Raw genomic sequence first — 17531 nt, 5'->3', positions numbered from 1 at the left:
AGTATCCGACTTCAACTCAGGTCATGATCTCATGGTTTACCAGGTGGAGCCCCACTTCAGGCTCTATGCTGACAGCTCAGAGCCTGGAGCCTGCTTCCTATTCTGTGTCTTCCTCTCTGTCTCTGCCCCTTCCCTTCCCTGCTCCTACTCTCTCTTTCTCTCAAAAATAAATAAAAAACATTAAAAAAAAAAAAAAAGAGAGAAAGAAGCATCAGGATCTGTGGGATTATAGAGGTTCAAGGGAAAGGCTTCTTAGAGAAGATGAAACAGGCCTGTGGGTTAATGGATAGCCAAGAGTTAAGTAAACAGGTCAAGAGGGGTGCAGGAGCATTTCAGGTAGAGGGATCAGTTTGGTGTGTACAGTTTGGTGTTATGAGAACAGAATGCTCCAGAGAGAGGGGAGCAAAAGTCAAACTGCTATAGCTGGGAACTGAGGAACCAGAGGAAATGGAGGCAGAGAGGGAATAGCTTATTTTAATGACCATGCTGCTTCTAGAAAGACATAAAACAGGATAATCTCCAATCCTTCTGCAAATATCCAGAAATTCTGGACAAAATACACCAAAGATTCTTCTGAATGACTGAGGAGCTTTGAGAAAAAGAGAGGACATTCTCTGGTTCTAGAAACAGAAGGAACTGAAAATCAGACTGGTAAGCTCTTGCTTTAGTCCTTGGGTTAGGGAAGAGCACAGAACAGGTGGGCAGTCTGTGTAGTCTAGGAACTTGTATTTTAAGGCCCACAAGGCAACAGGCCATGTGACCATAAGCTGATAAAGAAAGACCTGGAGCTGAACCAACCCTCTCCTATAATCCACATGCTCAAGAGGCTATCTACCTCAGTGAAAGGGGACTAGGAAAATTTGTGCTCTGACACAGAAAGATAACAGATAGCTTGTTTGTCTTTGGTTGGAAAAAAGAGATCCCCTTCCCCCTTCCTCCAAATTCATAATCGCAGGGCTGTGCTTCATCAGAGTTTTGGGTAGTAAGTTGATACTACTCATATGGTCCAGCAGAAGCCAAACCAAACATTTTTCATAAAAATGGTTTCCAGGTTAAGGATACAGTGAGGACTCTTTGCAGGAATGAATGCAAAATTCTTCTGAAGGGGACATGTTCTCCCACACAGGACATAAAGGTTTGTATAGCAGAGACAACAAAAATCAGGTTAGACCCCTACGAGCTTTCTTTAGATAATTGAATGACAATATATTAAGGATAATATAAAATAAATGTATTTAAGTGATTAAATACAAAGTGATTAAATACAAAGAAGAGTTTAAAGTCATAACGACAATATGTGAAAATATTGGCAGATTTGAAAGACTCACAAAGAACTTTTAGAAAAAAAAGTCATTGGAAAAATTTAGCGAGTAAATAGCAATAGTATTCAACACCACTGAACAGAGAAAGAGTCAAGTGGAAGATACACCTGAAGAGATTTCCAAGGATGCAGCACAGAGATAAAGAGAGAAATATGTAAGCGATGTTAAGAATCATGGAGGATATGGGGCGCCTGGGTGGCTCAGTCGGTTAAGCGTCCGACTTCAGCTCAGGTCACGATCTTGCGGTCCGCGAGTTCGAGCCCCGCGTCGGGCTCTGGGCTGATCGCTCAGAGCCTGGAGCCTGCTTCCGATTCTGTGTCTCCCTCTCTCTCTGCCCCTCCCCCGTTCATGTCTGTCTCTCTCTGTCTCAAAAATAAATAAACATTAAAAAAAAAAAAAAAAAATTAAAAAAAAAAAAAAAAAGAATCATGGAGGATAGAATGAGAACATACAAACTATGTCTATCAAGAGTTGTCACAGGAAAAATAGAGTAAAAGGATAAGCAATATTAGAAGAGCTAATGACTTTGAAGTTCCTTGAACTGACAAAAGATACAGGTTCAAGGAGCACAATCATTCCTGAAGGAAAAGACATACAATGCCACTTCTGGACAAATGATTTTTGAAGATTTAGGATTTCAAAGACAAGAAAAGATTCAAAGAAACCAGAGAAAAAGACAGATTTCTTAAAAAGCAATAAAATTGGAATTTTCATAGACTTCACAACAATATAAACCAAAAGATAATGGAATGATATTTTCAAAATCTGAGAGTATCAGCCTAGAATTCTCTTTCTAATTAAATTCTCCTTTAAGAGTGAGGATGAAATAGAGACATTTTTAAGTTCAAAAGTTGGAGGACTTACTACTTTTAGGGAATGAAATGCTGAAGAATGTACTTTAAGAAGGCAATGCATTTAAGTTGTATGTAAGTGATGAATCATGGGAATCTACCCCCAAAACCGAGAGCACACTATATACCCTGTATGTTAGCCAACTTGACAATAAATTATGTTAAAAAATAAAAATTAAAAAAAAAAAGAGAAGACAATGCAACCCAAAAGAAAACAGTAAAATCATGAAGTAATTGTGAGCGCAGAACCTGGTAACATGCAGGTAAATTTAAACGAGTATTGACGAATGAAAGTGACAAATTCAGGTGCTAAAAACAAAAACAAAAAACTACCAATTATGTCAGCATGGAAGATGAGAACAGAGTAATTAGAGTTAAACTGTTTTAAAGTGTTCATATTTTGGAGAGAAAGGAAGAGAGGTTGATTATTTTAAACTTCGTTAGGTCAGCTGCGTGTATTAAAAATTTAAGAGTTACTACTGAAAGAATGTGAATAGAATGTTTAAGTTTCAAACTGGTAGAGAGAGAAAAAACAATATAAGGAAAATATAGTTAATCAAATAGAAGGCAGGAAAGAAGAAGAAATAAGCCATGAAAGAGCAGGGTATATAGAACATAAATTAAGGTGATAGAAATAAATCAAATATATGTGATCTGAACTGTTGTGCATGAATTAAAAAAGATAGATTATTAGGAGAGTGAGGGGTAAAATCCAGCTATAGCCTAATTCTGTGACACACATCTAAAACATAATTAATTACACAGAGCAAAAATGAAGAGATGGGAAATAGCTGTCAAGCAAATGCAAGAGAAAAGAATATATGGCCATATAAATATTGGATGAAACCAAGTTAAAGGCAAAAACTTCACTGTTAATAACAAATAAGTTACAGCATAATGCTAAAGTAACAGTTCAGTGGGAAGATATACAAATTCTTAAATGGGTACAAAAAATGGTGTGAAAAGATACCATCTACACCAGCGTTTATTTATATGGTCTCAAAATACAGAAAGCAAAAATGGACAGAATTATAAGGAGAAATCCACAACCATGGTGAAATATATCATAGTAAACTTTTCTCGGTAACTTATCAAGTAGACCGCAGATGCAATATTTTAACAACATAATTAGCAAGATTGATATAACACACATATACGGAACTCTGTGTACCCAGCATTTAAGAGCCAATGAGAATTCAGCTTTACCCATTCTGAAGAGAACAAAGCCTCAGAGAGCGTGTACAGTGGAGAGAACTTAGAGCAGGAGTGAAGAGGACAACTCTTTCGCCAGTGTGGCCCCGAACCTCAGGACTGACATGTGAGAGAAGACTGCTTTATTCTTTAAGCCACCGTATTCTTTGGGGTGTCTATTACAACAGTTTGGCATTCTACCCTAATCAACGAAAGTTCTATCAGATATTCTTTTTTAATTTTAAAATAATTTTAGATTTATAGAGAAGGTAAATAACAGCACCAAGTTTCCACATGCCCTTCGCTCAGGTTCTCCTAATATTAACGGTTTTACATATCTGTAATACAATTATGGAAACTAGGAAATTAACATTGGTACAATACTATAAATGAATCTGGAGACCTTATAAGAAATTCTCCCATTTGTCCCCTAATATCCTTTTTCTGCTCCAGATTCAATCCCAGATTGCATTAACTGTCTTCTTTTTTTTCAAATTTTAATTCCAGCATAGTTAACATTCAGTGTTAAATTAGTTTCCCATGTACAGTATAGTGACTTAACACTTTATGTTACTAGGCACTCATCATCTCATCATGATAAGTGTACTCTTAATTCCCCTTCATGTATTTCGCCCATTCAATTCATCCCCTTCACCCACACCCCAACTCAGTTAGCATTATATTGTGACATATTTGTTATTAACAATGAGGTTTTGGCCTTTAACTTGGCTTCATCTAGTCTTTAAATGGCCATGTATTCTTTTCTCTTGCATTTGCTTGGCACCTATTTCTCATCTCTTCACTTTTGTGCTGTGTAATTAATTATGTTTTAGATGTGTGTCATGGAGTTAGGCTTTAGCTGGATTTTACCCCACACTCCCCTAATAATCTTTCTTCTCCACATTTTAGGTATATGGTGTCATACTATATATACTTTTATTTTGTGAATCCCTTCATCGGGTTTTAATTTTACTGCTTTTGTGCTTCCTATTTTTCTTACTCCTATTTATGGTCTTTCCTTTCTACTCATACTCCCCTTGACCATTTCTTGTAGGGTTGGCTTTGTGGCCATGGATTCCTTTAACTTTTGTTTGTGTGGGAAACTCTTTATCTCTCCTATTCTGAATGATAGTCCTGCTGGATAAAGTATTGTTGGCTGCGGGTTTTTTTCTTTTAGTCCTTTGAATATATCATGTCACTCCCTTCTAGCCTGCAAAGTTTCTGCTAAAAAACCGGCTGCTAGCCTTATGGGGGTTTCCTGTGTGTGTAACTATTTTCTTTCCTCTTTCTACTTTTAAAATTCTCTCTTTATCACTGCTTTTTGCCATTTTAATTACTATGTGTCTTGGTGTGGACCTCCTGGTGTTGATTTTTTGGGGGACTCTCTGTGCCTCCTGGACCTGAATTTCTGTTTCCTTTCCCAGTTTTGGGAAGTTTTCCACTATTATTTCTTCAAATAATATTTCTGTCTTTTCTATTTCTGGGATCCCTATAATGCAAGTGTTATTATGCTTGATGGTATTACTGAGTTCCCTAAGTTTTTGTTTTTTTGTTTTTTCTCTTCTTTCTCCTGTTCAGCTTGATTGCTTTCTCTACTCTGTCCTCCAGGTCACTGATCTGTTCTTCAGCTTCTTCTGGTCTACTATTGATTTCATCTAGTATATTTTTAATTTCAGTTATTGAGTTCTTCATCTGTGATTGGTTATTTTTTTATGTTTTTTAATCTCTTTGTTGAGGGTCCCACTGAGGTCCCCCAGTCTTTTCTAAAGTCCAGTGAATCTTTATGACCATTAATTTAAATTATCTATCATTACTTTCAATTCTTACCTCTATTTTGTTTAGCTCTCTTGCTGTGATTTTGTCCTAGTCTTTCATTTTGGACACACTACTCTGTCTCCTCATTTTGTCTAACTCTCTATACCTGTTTCTATATGTTAGGAAAGTCAGCTATGTCTCCTACTCCTGAAAGCAGTGGCCTTACGAAGAAGAGTTTCTGTAGTGCCCTGCAAAGCAGTGTCTGTCCCCTGTTCACTGGAACCTGGCACTTCAGGGGTGTCTCTTATGTGTGTTGTGTGTGCTCTGCTGTTGTGGCTGAGTCACTTTTGCCTTTGGTCCAATCATCTGCAATGGCTCTTTTGCCTGTTGTAGGCAAGGTTTGGTCCCTGTGTTGTTAGTGGGCCAGCTGGGGACCACTTTGGGCTTGAGTTGAGTCATATCGGGCCTTTGCCAGAGATGCGGTAGCACCAAACTGTGGGGCACGTTCCCTGCGTTGTCCCCAGAGAAGCTTTTGTTGGTGGGCAAGGCCTGCAGTCAGACCAGATGTCCGCTCCCAGTCCCCTGCTGGAACTACAGTACTACTGGTGTGTGTAGTTACCTTCCACTCTCCCTGGACAGTCACTGAGGAGTGGTGTTGGCCTCTCTCAGGGCTTCTTATACACTGTCAGGTTTGTAGCATCGTTTTGGATGAGGTCTGGAGGGGACAGGTGCACAGGAGAATGGGGGGCAGGACACTTGGTACTAGCAAGGTCCTGCAGCTGCCTGGGAAAACTCTTGCCCGAGGTTAGGCAGGTTGGAGGGGGGTGATCTGCAGAAGCGCGTTGGAGGCGGGGCTGTGGTATAAGCAAGTTGGGTAGAGAGTGTTGGTGCTGGTTCCCACAGTGTCTGTGTGTCTACACTTGGGGGTGAGAGGGGGGTAATGGCACCCACCAGCTCCTTTGATCTTGGAGAAGTCTCCCAGTGATCCCTGCCTCTCCAGCACATGCTCTGAGATTAGTAAACAAATCTCTGTCTCTAATAGCCTAGATGTTTTTCAAGCTCCTTCTTCTATGCTGTATCTCAGAAGGGTTGTTTATTGTGCTGTCTGTTTAAGGTTGGGGACCTAGTTAACTCTTACCTTCCACCTCTCCCAGAGCTGAGCCTGATGGTTTTTAAAGTTCCAGGTGTTAAGTCCTGAAGATTTGTAAGAACTCATGAGGTTAAACCCCTCTGGCTTTCAAAGCCAAATGTTACGGGGATTCATTTTCCCCCTGTGGGTTTTCCATGGCTAGAGTGCCTACTCCTCTCCCCTCTCCACACCCGCCATGTCCCTCCCTCCCATGGATAATCCAGAGGGGCCATTTAGCTCCCAACCATGGCTCTACCCCTCCTGCCCTCCATGATGTGGCCTCCTCTTTACATTCAGCTGTGGAGAGTCCACTCTGCCGGTTGTTTTCTGGGTTGTTTACACTGATGTGGGTGTTATCTAGTTGTATTTGTGGGATGAGATGAGATTAGGGTGCTCCTCCTTTCCCATCTTACCTGGAAGTCTTTTGTCTTTTCCTATTTTTGACAATTTCTCAGCCTTCCTTTGTCTTTCATGACCTTGACTCTTTTGAAGAATACTGGCCAATTTTTTAGAATGCTCTTCAATTTGAAATTTTTACATCTTCCTCATGACTAGATTGAGTTTATGATTTTTTGACAAGAATACTACAGAAATGATACTGTATCATTTCTTAATGCATCATATCAGGAGGCGCACATTGTTGACAAGTCTTTTTCCTGTTGATGTTGACTTAGTCACTTGTTTAAGGTCACATCTGCCAAATTTCCCACTGCCAGGTCACTATTTTCCTCTTGTGATGAATAAATATCTTATGGGGAGATGCATTAAGACCATGTAAATATACTGTTTCTCATCATACTTTTAGCCAGAAATTTTAGCATCTGTAGATAATTTTTGTTTTTACAGGAGGGGTCTTCTTTTGGGCTGGCATCTACACAGGGTGAACCCATGTTCCTCAGCCAAAGGGTGAAGGAACTAGCTGCTCCTCCTGGTGGGCTGGGCAAGTGGCCAGAGCAGGCAGCACAGACTCTCAGACTGCAGGACCTGACATGAGTAAGAGGCCATGGTCTGGGTGGCCAAAACACGAGGGGAAGTATGGCCAGTGAGGAGTGATAAGCTGCTTGAGGACCAAGTTTGTCCCCTTCATCATGGTTGTAACCCAGGCTTAACACGATGGCTGGACATGGTAATGCTTGTTATGGGCTGAATTGTATCCTCCCTTCAAATTCAAATGTTGAAGCCTTAATCTCAAGAATGGGGCCTGGCATTTTGCACATCTGACAAGCTCCCAAGAGAAGCAGCAGGTCCAAGGACCACCCTGGGTAGCAAAACTTTGGAATGCCTTAGAGTCCGAGAGTCCTGAGGCTTGCTTTTAAATTGAAAGATCTTTAGTAATTTCAGAGGAAGATGGGGAAACTTATTCGAGTTCAATTCAGCAACTACTTTGAGCACTTTGTAGATGCGAAGCCTGTGGAGTAGCCCCAGGAGGGCCAGTGACAGCTCCTCAAGGAGGAAGGGAGACCATGCAAGACAGTCTGTCCTGACTGCCAGGCCCCCTATAGTCTGAGGAAAGCCAGTTTTATTCCACTGCAGGTATAAAAGATGAGGCTTGCCCATCAGTCATGTAGGGCCGCTAGGGAGACAACTTTTTCATCAAAGCTTAAGAAAAATAAGATTAGTTTTTGAAAAGAGTGGGAGGCAGCTGAGAGTTATTTGTTGATGTCAGTGGCCTTGGAAATTCTAAATGAGATTCTCTTTCATTTTGCTGCCCTTGGGTCGGGCTCCTTCTGTGGAGGCATCATCTTCTTCCTGCGACCTGCCTGTGAAGGCACCTGACTCAGGCTCTCTAGCGGTGGTCAAAGTCAAGCGTGCCTCCCCAGGCCCCAACCCCGTGTCATTTTAATATACTTTTCCCTCCACCCAACAATCAAGCCTCCTTCAGGAGCTGCGGTAAGGGACAATTTCTGCGCTCACAAAAATCAGTAACCTAGTTTTTACATGGCTCTTCGTCCAAAGCTCTAGGAAAACACTTTGCGATGGAAATTTGGCTGCGAGTCATTGTTGAGAATTACAAAATGGTGGGATTACTATTATTATTTATTAATCAACCTATAAATAGCCTCAAAAAAAAAAAAATCCAGGTGACTCAGCCTGAGAGGAATGAAACTGAGCTCCGTTTGCCTTCTTTAGTGAAACCTACCCCCAGACCAGGAGGCTGGAATGGTGTGGGCCAAACCTGGGAGAGGGTCTGTTGGACATCCTGTGGGGCAGAGGGCCTTGTGGGAGGTGGTGGGGAAGCTAGGATTTCTGTAAGGAATTATTTACAGAGGGTGTTGGGCCCATTGAGTTTTTCTTTGCTTCTTTTGATAGGAAGAACCCACACCCATGACTTTTTACCTTTCTCCTGTTTTCCCCATGGCAGGATGTCATTTTCACAGGAGTAGAGCAAGTAGAAGGGTGGTTTCTCATCTCACTCATGCCAGAAGCCCCCACAGGGGTCCTAGCACTGGAAATCCGAATGTTTGCCATCCGCCTCTGCCCCGTGGCTCTTTTAAAAAGCAGTTCCGAAACAGTCCGTTGGTCCTGGGCGTGTGCCAGGCTGCTCTCCCTCGGAAGCTGAGGGCCTCTAGGAGGGCCCCGCTGGCACCTCAGGGCATGGAGCAGAGAAGCGTTTACTGTTTCTGCTCTATTTTGTTCTCCAGCTTTATTGGGATACAACTGGCGTGGAACGTTATGTAAATTTAAGGCATATAGTTTGTTGATTTGATAGGCTTATATATTATTGCAAAATGATTAATTACCACCCTAGCATTAGCTAACACCTCCATCACTTTACATAATTACCACTTCTTTTTTGTGGTGAGAACATTTAAAATCCATTCTCTTAGTAACTTCAATTATATAATACAGTTTTATTAGCTATAATCCCCATGTTGTATTTTAGATCCCCAGAACTTGTTAATCTTATAACTGCAAGTCTGTACCCTTTGACCAACATCTCCCCATTTCCTCCATCCTCCAGCCCCAGTATAACCACCGTTATACTCTGTTTCTCTCTGGGTTTGGCTTTTTTAGATTCCACATATAGGTGATATCATATAGTATTTGTCTTTCTCTGTCTGACTTGCTTCACTTAGCACAATGCCTTTTGGTTCACCCAAGTTGTCACAAATGGCAGGGTTTCCTTCTTTCTCATGGCCGAATAATATTTCTCTGTGTATATATTTTGGAATATTAGTCAGCCATAAGAAGGAAGGCAACTCTGCCCTTTGTGACAACTTGGATGAACCTGAGGGCGTTGTATATATTATATATAGAGAGAGAATCTTTAAAAAAAAATTTTTTTAATGTTTATTTATCTTTGAGAGACAGAGAGCAAGTGGGGGAGGGGAAGAGAGGGAGACACAGAATCCGAAGCAGGCTCCAAGCTGTCAGCACAGAGCCTGATGCGGCGCTTGAACTCATGAATTTTGAGATCATTGCCTAAGCCAATGTCAGATGCTTAACCGACTGAGCCACCCAGGGACACCGAGCATCTTTTTTATCCACTCATCTGTTGAGGATTAATGGTTGTTTCCATATCTTGGCTGTTGTGAATAGTGCTGCAATGAACATAAATGTGCAGATACTTCTTGGAGATCCTGTTTTCATTTCCTTTGGGTATATACCCAAAGTGGGATTGCTGGATCATATGCTAGTTCTGTTTTTAATTTTTTGAAGAACCTTCATATTATGTTTCCTAGTGGCTATACCAGATTGCATTTCCACCACAGTGCACGAGGGTTCCCTTTTCTCCACATGCTCCTCAGCACTTATCAATCTTGCCTTTTTTTTTTTTTTAACTCTTTCTTTTTGATGGTAGCCATTCTAATAGGAGTGAGGTGGTATCTCATTGTGGTTTTGATTTGCATTTCCCTGATGATTAGGAATGTAGAGTATCTTTTCATGTGTTTAGTGGCCATCTGTGTAACTCCTTTGGAAAAATGTTCAGATCCTCTGCCCACTTTTTTTTTTTTTACGTTTATTTATTTTTGAGACAGAGAGAGACAGAGCATGAACAGGGGAGGGTCAGAGAGAGAGGAAGACACAGAATCTGAAACAGGCTCCAGGCTCTGAGCTGTCAGCACAGAGCCCGACGCGGGGCTTGAACTCACGAACCATGAGATCATGACCTGAGCCGAAGTCGGACGCTTAACCGACTGAGCCACCCAGGCGCCCCGCTCTGCTCACTTTTTAATTGGATTATTTTTTGGTGTTAAGTTGTAGGAGTTCTTTATATATTTTGGATATTACCCCCTATCAGATATATCATTTGCAAAATCTTCTCCCATTCAGTAGGTAGCCTGTTTGTTTTGCTGATAGTTTCTCTCACTGTGCAAAAGTTTTTTAGTTTGATGTAGCCCCAATTTAATTTGCAATGTACACATGCTTTTAACTCTAGTTTTTGAAAAAATTATAGACGTTTTTTCTTTCTACAATACACCAAACCATTCATGACAAAGTAAATTGATAATGGTGAGGGCAGACTAACTATAAGTTATAATTATAAATCAAGAATGGTAGGGGTGCCTGGGTGGCGCAGTCAGTGGGGCATCTGACTGTTGATTTCGGCTCAGGTCATGATCCAGGGTCATGGGATCAGCCCTGCATTGGGCTCTGGACTGAGCATGGAGCCTGCTTAGGATTCTCTCTTTCTCTACTCACTCTCTCACTCTCTCTCTGTCTGTCTCCCTCTGTCCCTCTCCCCCACTCACATGCTTTCTCTCTCTCTAAAAAAAAATTAAATTAAAAAAGGAATAGTAGCAACGCTAACCAACTGAAGACAACCCTCACCATACACTAATAGTAGAGAATTCATTTAGAAAATTTTGGAAATTACAAATATTTACCCATGCACTTTTGTTGCCACACACTGGGTGGCTGCCAGACTTCCTAGGAGAATATTGAATGAATGGCCCCAGTAAATTCTGATCACATGTTAATTTTGGTTTATGAATTCCATTTTTCAGTTTCTATCCATAACTCATTTAATAGATGACTACTGAGTAGCCCTAATTACTACTGAGCCACCTAATTTTGTGGTTGAGTGATAGTCTGAGGGACAGCCTATGAAGTATGGAGGATAGGGTTTTCATGTTTGGAGCCCATTAAGACTCACCAGGTGGTTTATAAGGGGATGCGCTGGAAAAAAAAAATATTGCTCTGGGGAAAGAAATGGGATGGTGGAGAGAGGTCATATCAGAGTATCCAGGAGGCACGTGTAGTTTGGAAACAAAGGTGTGTTTTATTTCATTGCTTTGCTTTGCTTTTAGTCATGATATTTAATTTCTTTTGAATTTAAAATGATATATTAAAGTAGTGTATGAGATTGTGTATCCAAATGGGAAATGTATTAGAAAGCTGTCAGATCACTGAGCATGTAAAATTGGTGTAAGTAGAGTAGCAAATTCTTCCCCAAATTTATTTATTGATAGAGTCTGGTTAAATGGCAATGGATGCCTTTACTCAAGTCTCTTGCCTCAGATCCATTGCCGGAGACTACCAAGCCCCCTACCTCTCCTTGCCCTCCAGTGACCCCTCGAGCCTCTATCCTACCACTCTTCTTGTTACCCTCTCCCCTCTGGCCATACTGGCATTCTGATTGCTCCTCAATCAACAAGACAGGCTCCTGCCTTAGGGCCTTTACACTGGCTGCTCTCTCAGCCTGCAATGTTCTTCCCTCAGATACCATCACTGCTCACGCCCTGATTTAAGCTCTAGTCCTTTTGCCAAACTCATTTTCACAAGGAGGTCTATCATGACCATTCTCTTTGCTCTGCAAACTTCCCTGTACTCCTTTCCTCTAACTCCTGAATGCCCTTATCCTGTTCTGTTCTTTTTGTTTTTTCTTTTTAATAGCACTTATTTCCTTCTGACACATTGTGTAACTTATGTAATTATTGGTTTGTGATATTTATTAAGTCATGAATCTATTGAGTGAGATTTGGAAACCCAGGTCTCTAATATTTGGAAGGTCTATTTTGTCACTGTTTTGCAATCCGAGGAAGACAATTTTGAACAGTTGTAGACTTTTCTGATTGGACATGAGTAACATGCCCTCATTATTTTTTGAACTGCTTACCAAACATAACTTTTAAAGACTTCTCCATTAGCATTGTTTATGGTCAGTTCTAATCCAGTTGGCTTTTAAGCTTGCACACTTGCTTACTCTTATCACTTGTCCTGGTCTGTAGAGGATGCTGTTTACCACCCACATGCCCCCTTCAGGGTCGAGACCCCCATTCTCCTAGCTTCTGGGAGTGTCACCTGCTGATGGCTCTCTGGGACTTGCCTTCAATGTAAAGGGAGCATCTCACCCAAAGTTATACCTCTCTCTGAACATCCCACATCCACTGACTGGTTGGGGTGGGGTACGAAGGCCTAACCTCCTTGACTCAGTTCTGAAGGGCCAGAGCTGAGGCTTTCATCACAACTGCATCAAGTGCCTAATCTGACTTTCCTTTCAGTTGTTCTTCCAACATTCTCCACTAAACTTCCTGCACGAAAATCCTCATCTCAGAGTCATTTCATAAGCAACTCAACCCAAGACAATTAGAACTAGAAGTGAGACTTTACAGCTGGATTACCTACAGGGTGGCTGGCAGTGAGGGGCCCATCACTGGTGTTAAAGCGTTTGGAGAGTTCCTGGCAGGTTGTCAAGGGAGAATTGTTGAAACTTTCACTTGCAAATTGGGATAGGATACCGGAATGTTGATAGAAGGGAATGCACTGGTGGGAGCAGCATCGTGGGCATTTGAGAGGTCCTGGGGAAGTAGTGACTATAAGGCCAATGAAATTGGGTAACTTTTATTAGGTGCTATCAATTAAAGAAAGACAAAGGCTGAGGGAAACTAATCACTGGTTTAATGTGTTGTGGCAAAGCTAGACAGCTTTCTTACAGCAGATAGAGATACTCTTATCTCCTGCAACTGGAAGGTAGAAAAAGCTATATATCAGGCCCAGGCATTAATTATAAGGGTTTTGGAACTTTATATAAAGTTGAATTTGGAATCTGGAAATTCTGGCACATCAGGGTCAAGGTCCAGGTTAGGAATGAGTGAGACCCTCAAACTTGGAAGAGGACATCTGGGTTGATGCCCTTCAGATTCTTCAACCCCTAGATATCTCTGAACCTACTGGTCCTACAGAAGTACTCCACTCCTCTCTGTTAAAGACTATAATCCCACCCCCCAGCTTTTATTTAAAGAAAATGAAAAGGCCTCTGTCTTACGATACAACATGTACCTCCCTTGGGATCTATTCCTACCCCTCTACCAGGCCAAATACTCAGTTGCATCCTAATCTGGCTGCACAACTATTGGTTCTGTTTAGGGAGGAAAGGTACTGATGGAAGGAGCTGTAGGTCTTAGCTAACATGCACTGGCAGAAGCCAAGGGATTCTATCTGAGGGTAATGGATCAAGGGTGGCAGACCAAAACTTGGGAATGAAGAATTTATTGATGGGCATGATAAAGTTGGAACAGTATGCAAGAGGGTAGAAAGCTTACCAGCCCACTGTAGTCCACAGGAATGCATAGAGGACACCCAAAGAGGTAAGGAACACACTGGGGACAGCTGCCAGCCAGGCTGATGGGTGATTCTGTTAGAAACCTGGGATCTTTGATAGCAATGGGGATTATAAAATCTTGAATAATAGACTCCAGGTGGCGCAATGTTCTTTATGAGCAAAAGAGTGAAATCTCTGCCTTGGGGTTATGGTGCGTAGAGAGCCATGAAATGAGTAATGGAACATGGTGTCCTGGAGCAAGATAGGTGGGCTTCCAACAAGAGTATTGTTCCGTTGAAGCAAGTAAAAGAAATCAAGTATACGTTATCAGGAGGCTGAAGTCACCTGCCTTAATAAAAAGTCATAATTCTTTGCCCCATTTCCTCATCTGAACCAGTTTTCAGGACGATGACCCATTCACAAAGGAGAGGCAGATCCTCAGGAGGAAGAGTCCTGCAACACTACAGTAAATGTATATGGTAATGAGTTTCCCAGTCCTTCCCCATAGGAACCTCTGGCCATTTACTTGGGTAATTATACACCGGGATAAGGGGAATAACTGGGCATTTCAAGGACTGTTGGATGTAGGGTCCCAGTAATTGTAATCCAGTAATCTAGCAACTGAAGCATCATCATGGCCACCTTGTTAGAGCAGGGACATATGGAGGCCAAATAGTAAATGGAGTCCTGGCCAGGATTTATTTCACAGTAGTTCCACTAGGCCCAAGGACCTACCTTGTGGTCATTTTTCTGATTCTTGAATACATATTTGAACTGGACATACTTGGTAGTTGGAACAATTCCCACATCTGAGTTTAGGAGCATGTGGAAACCTCTGAATATGCATCCTTGCCTCAAAGGTAGTAAAACAAAAATCATATTGTATCCTGGGGAAAATGGTATAGATCAGTGACATTCTTAAAGATTTATGGATGCATGGGTTGTTGTGCCTTTCACATGCACATTTAGTTCTCTAGTTTGCCTCCTATAGAACCACATGGATCCTAGGAGTGGATTCGTATCAATTCAGTGACGGAGAAGATCTAATTGCAGCTGCCCTGCTGGTATCATTACTAGAGTAGATTAATATGGCCTCTGGCTCATGGCATATGGCCATTCGCCTGGCAAATGTGTTGTTTTCTATTCCTATTAGGAAAGAGTGCTAGAAGCAGTCTGGGTTCATGTGGGACAAACAACAGTATACATTTAGTATTTCTCTAGCTTTTATGTTAACTCATGGCCTCTGCCTTATTATAGTCAAAGAGGCCCCAGACCATCTGGAAATTCTGTAAAACATTATTTTGTTCTACTAGACTGATGACATTATGTTAATTGAACTGATGACCAAGAAGTGGCAAGTATGTTGGAGGCCTTGTTAGGACACATGCCCTCCAGATGGTGAGAGATAAACCCAATCGGAGGGCCACCTTGCCAATGTAGCTTTAAAGGCTGTGTGGCCTGAGGCCTGTTGGGATCTCTTTCCAAAATAAAGAACACATTATCTCTGTTTGTTCCCTCTCCTAGTAAAAATGTAGCACAGTGTTGGATTGGCCTTTTGGGTTTTTGGAGACAGCACATTCCATACTTGGACATAATGCTTGGGCCCATTTGCTGAAGGACATGGAAAGTTTTCAGCTTTGAGTGGGGTCCGGAGCAGAAAGGACTCTACAGCAGGTCCAAACGGAGCTATAGGCTTGGCAGACCTTGCCCAATTTTGATAGTAAGTGAATGAAGGCAGCTGCCATTACCTGAGAAGGCTTGGTGATCAGGGATTCAGACAGGTTCTGGTTCACTCCATCAGGTAAGTCATAAGAAGAGCAGACATACTAGTATCCAGTGAGGGAAATGTAGCATGATTGGTAGAAGAAGGAGAAGATGAATATCATTTGGAGCCCGAGATCAGCTGCAGCAGCCGGGGCAATAGTTTGTGCTATTACATTCAGACTCCTAAAGGAGATATACCTGGAAGGGGTAAACTGACTACACAAATCAAATGTACCCAAGCAGTGCAAGGATTGGACAAAAGTGGATGCTGTGGAGTGTGTCCCAGAACTTCCTTCAGGACAGAAGAAGGGGTCAACTTTATAGCTGCTAGGCATGATGGCTGATAGCTAAGCCCCTCCTTGGGAAAAGTGCACATTTAATGACTGGTCCAAGTGCTGGGTCAAAAGCTAGGCCACCTGGCCTTAATTTGAGATATCTATGAAAGGCTATCCCAGCTTCAGAGCCCTCCACAGCATCAGATGGGGTCTCTTGCAACTGAATTACTGTCTAACTTCTTCCCCTACCCAAGTCTGCATCCTCATTCCCAATGGGTATTGTCTCCACAATAACTCCCTGATATGCTTTTTATACACACGTATATTTCTCAGGTTCCATTTTCTACGTAATATAACTCACAACACTAGGAGATCCAATCTGTCATTATATTAGGTGTTAGATTTGAGGCATTTGGAGATCTGGTGATAAATGGAGTCCTGGTCCAAGTCCATGTCTAGCTGGTCTAGAGTTCACTGCCTAACTGGTCATTTCTCTGGTTCCTGAGTCTTCTAAATGGTTATATTAGCAAACAGAGCCTTCAAATTTCTCTCTTATCTGTGGTTCTCTGACCCATAGGAAAGGCCAAGTGTAGAAGTCTGAGATTGCCACACCTTCCCAATTTGCCCATCTGCAGCCCAGATAATGACTCAGAAGCAAAATCTCATCCTGCTGACTTGGCAGAAATTAGTGCCATCCTTAGAGATGTATAGGGATGGTTGTCCAGATCATCTCTTTGTTTAATTCATCTCTCTCTGACAATGGACTGCAGTAAATTTAATCAAGTGGTATCTCCAATCATAGTTGTTGTGTGTATATTGTATCTTTACTTGAAAAAAACCAGTGCAGCTTCTGGCACTTAGTATGTAGCTACTGGTATGGGAAATGCATGTTTTTCAATTCATAGCAAGAGGAGATGCTGAAGCAGTTTGCATTTACTTGGAATAGATAACAATGTACATTCATGGTCATGCCGCTGACCTGTATCTTACATTCTTTATTATAATACAGTCCAAAGGTGCCTTGATTATCTAAACATTCTTCAGAGCATCAGATCGGTCCACTATTTTGCCAATATTATGTTGATTTAGATCTGGAAGAGTAGATGGCAAATACTTTGGGTGTTCTGTTAGGACACATGTGCATCATAAGGTGGGAAATAAACCCCCAAAAATTCCAAGACCCTGGAATACTGGTAAAATTTGTGAGCTCCAGTTGTCTGGAAACATATATGATGCTTTATAGTGTTGTTATGGTAGACCAGAATGTTCTACAGTGTTTCTGGCAAGCTCTGATAAGAGAGTTGAAGAACAGAATCCTTGGCTTCTAAAGTGAGACCATGCCATCTGCAGCAGAGAGCTATTCACTATTTGAAAAGTAGCTCTTGGTATGCTACTGGGCCTTGGTAGGGCCTGAACATTTAACATGGGAAAGGACAGCAAGTGATTGGAGGTTTCCATCATGTCCTGGGTATTTTTGGACTTGCCAAATCAGGCTTGATTCAATTCATCATACATGGGAATATTACATGTGGGATCTGAGTACATCTGGAAAACACAAATAAGTTTTCAGAATGAATGGTCCAGTTTCTTGTGCACCTATCTCTCTTGCACCAATGCCTCCCCTACGGATTTACTGATGCTTCCCTATGACCAGATGATCAACAGAGAAAAATCTTGGGTCTTGTTCATAAATGGGTCAGCTCGATATGTGGTTACTTTTGATATGCTGCTGTATTACAGCTCCACTCACAGATGCCT

The 17531-nt window shown here is 41.6% G+C and overlaps 1 long non-coding RNA gene across 1 annotated transcript in view; it reads left to right on the top strand.

Moving 5' to 3' along the window:
* Positions 1-349: 349 nt before the first annotated feature.
* The window catches only part of LOC109266063 (uncharacterized), a 30829-nt gene continuing 13647 nt past the window's right edge, over positions 350-17531 (top strand). The window contains exon 1 of the long non-coding RNA XR_008421284.1: positions 350-651. This is a non-coding gene — a long non-coding RNA (uncharacterized LOC109266063). The remainder of the gene's footprint in view (positions 652-17531) is intronic.

The sequence above is a fragment of the Panthera pardus genome, unplaced genomic scaffold, assembly GCF_024362965.1.
Source record: "Panthera pardus isolate Hobbes unplaced genomic scaffold, ASM2436296v1 HiC_scaffold_1, whole genome shotgun sequence".
NCBI lineage: Eukaryota > Metazoa > Chordata > Mammalia > Carnivora > Felidae > Panthera > Panthera pardus.
The sequence above is the reverse complement of the archived record's forward strand: the minus strand, read 5'-3'. Positions and strand labels throughout refer to the sequence as shown.